Consider the following 3,193-nt stretch of genomic DNA (forward strand, 5'->3'; position numbering starts at 1 on the left):
ATTTAGACTTCACCCATGTCCTCAAGAACTAAATGAACTACTCACGAGACATCATATGGAACATGATCAGAGGTGATATGATAATGAATAACAATCTGAACATAAACCTTGGTTCAACGGTTTCACTCAATAGCATCAATAACAAGTAGAAATCAACACCGGGAGAGTTTCCCCTATCAAACAATCAAGATCAAACCCAAATTGCTACAGCGGTGACGAGGTGCAGCGGTGGAGACGGCGGTGATGATGATGAAGATGATGGTGATGGTGATGGAGATGATGTCCAGCTCGATGGCGGTGACGATGGCGTCGATTTCCCCCTCCGGGAGGGAATTTCCCCGGCAGATCTCAGCCTGCCGGAGAGCTCTTTCTCTCTGGTGTTCTCCGCCCCGCAGAGGCGGCTGTGACTCTTCGCGACGTACCTCTGGAGCTTAGGTTTTCGGGACGAAGGAGTACGCGAAGAAAAGGAGGCGAGAGGGGCTGTGGGCCCCCCTCCTCATAGGGCGGCGCGGCCAGGCCTTGGGCCGCGCCGGCCTATGGGGTGGGCCCACCTCGGGTCCCCTCTTCTCCCCCTTCTGGCTCCCTTCGTCATTTGGAAAAATAGGATTTTTCGTGTAATTCCCGTCAATTGTTGATCTTCCGAAATATTGCATTCCGACGGTGCTTTTCCAGCAGAATCCTGGCTCCGGTGCACGATCCTCCAATAATCATGAATCATGCAAAATAGATGAAATAACATAAGTATTATCTCCAAATATGAAATATATCAATGAATAACAGCAAATTATGATATAAAATAGTGATGCAAATTGGACGTATCAAGTAACTATCAAGAGAATTTTGCTAAATAGCCACACATAGGTAGTATCGGTTTTCCTTTGAAACCTAGCAGCCACGTAATTAATAAAAAAAGCTTGAGTAGAAGCCTCTAACTCATTTTTGCAGGAAGTGATGTGGTATAGCTGAAGTTTATAATGTATCGTATGAGATGTTCTATGTTGTATTCTTTGTACGGCATGAGTAGTAGGAGATACTATGATTGTCACTTAATTATTATCATTGGAGGTGATGATGTAGTTACTTTATTAGCTAGTATTACTAATAATAGTACTTGCAAGCAATGTCAGTGGTGATCAAGCAACGATGGACCTCGATGCGATGTTGTAGGCAAAGGAGGTGTCTGGCGCCGAGCGATATTGAAGATGGAGATCAACGATATGAAGGGCTATACCATGTCACTATAATTATGAATCTCATATGATGTTAACCCCTTTATTTGTTGTGGGGTAGTAGTAATAAATAGGGTGATCTCTCAGAGAAAATATCAAGTTCGTCTTCTCCCTATTTTTAGGGTCACATGAGTGTTCATCGAAGGGTGTGTGTGTCACGTCACATGAGCACCCCGCCAGTGTCCCAATTGTGGGTGTGAACCGCTCGCACGGTCGGTGTACTAAGGTTCACTTGAAAATTAGAACACAAGAATAGAAAGCTTAACAAGTCATATAGTGATATGATTAGTATTTGTACTGGTTTCACGTCAATATCCAATAAGTTATGTGTGCATCTTGAATCACTAGGTAACAATCATGAGGTATATTGATTTTAGAGAGAGTTACTAAATGATTAAAGTTTGTTTAATTAATGGTAAATAATTAATTATGAATGAAGTCTAAGTGAATTTTACCTAATGTTTGTAGATCAATGGCCCGCAACAACACCTTTCCGCTATCTACGATCTTAGAGGAAGAGAAACTACATGAAAACTAACTCTGTGGACTGGTACCGCAATATTAGAATTGTACTAGAAGGTGCTAACAAAGAGTATGTCTTCGAAGCAACTCTCGAAGACCCTCATCCATTGGAAGCCAAAGAGATGGATCATAATGTCTATACGACACGTAGGTGATGACTATATTGGCGTACGATGTGCATCTCTTGCTGCTATGGAACCCGGCCTTCAAAGGAGGGTCCATATGAGAATCGTTAAGCTGAAAGGAATGTTTCATCGACAGGCTAGAGCTGAGAGATATGAGCTCTTGGCGAGCTCTTTTGGACTGCAAGATGGATTAAGGAAGCTCAGTTAGCGCACATGCATGCATGTAACCAAGTTGCGCGAGTATGCTCAAAGGTTAGAAACGTTGGGTGATCTCTTTCCAGTTGAGATAGGAACTTACATAATCCTGAAATCACTGCCACCTAGTTTCACTGGGTTTTTCATGAACTTCAACATGCGTGGGATTAATAAGATAATGTCAGAATTTTTTGCAATGTTGAAGGTGGTTGAGAAACACATAAACAAGAACGTCAAACATGTGATGATGGTGGATAAAACTACTCAATTTAAGAAGAAGGCTTGGAACAAGTGAAAGGGTAGCTCTAAGGATGCCGGTGAATCCCACACGCCGATGAAGAGCAAGGTGCCTAAACCTCGACCTAAAGCTGATGCTAGGTGTTTCTTCTATAAGGAGAAAGGTCACTGGAAGATGAACTACCCAAAGTATTTAGCAGAAAAGTTGAAGAAGATTGGAACTTCTAGCTTAAGTATATTTGATATACATGTTATTCATGTTTTGTTATCAGGCCCTAAAAGTAATTCTTGGTTATTTGGTACTGGATCGGTTGCTAATATTTGCAATTTGATACAGGAACTGCGGAAGCCTAGGATGCTCGAGAAGAACGAGGTGACGATGTGCATCGAGAACGGAGCGAGAGTTTTAGTGGTTCCCGTTGGCATAATGCCTCTACATATACCTTCGGGATTAAATTAATTGTTAAATTGTACCGTCTTTATGTAAGAATATTATATGTGGATATTGTATCTTACATGATGGTTATTCATTTAAGTCTAAGAATAATGGTTGTTATATTTATATGAATAATTTCTTTTATTGCCATGCTCCAATTTGGAATGGCTTGTTTTATATGAATCGTGATTGTGATACACACATCCATAATATTGACACTAAACATCGAAATACTAATGAGTTGAATATCACTTACTTGTGGCACTCGCGGTTAGGTCATATTGGACACAAATGCATGAAGAAACTCCATAATGTTGGACTTTTGAACTCATTTGATTTTGAATCTTTTGACGATTGCGAAGCTTATCTAATGGGAAAGATGACTAAAACCCCGTTCAAAGGTTTCGTTCAACGAGCAAGTTAACTATTGGAAACCATACACACTGATA

Source organism: Lolium rigidum, chromosome 1 (genome assembly GCF_022539505.1).
Source record: "Lolium rigidum isolate FL_2022 chromosome 1, APGP_CSIRO_Lrig_0.1, whole genome shotgun sequence".
Classification (NCBI taxonomy): domain Eukaryota; kingdom Viridiplantae; phylum Streptophyta; class Magnoliopsida; order Poales; family Poaceae; genus Lolium; species Lolium rigidum.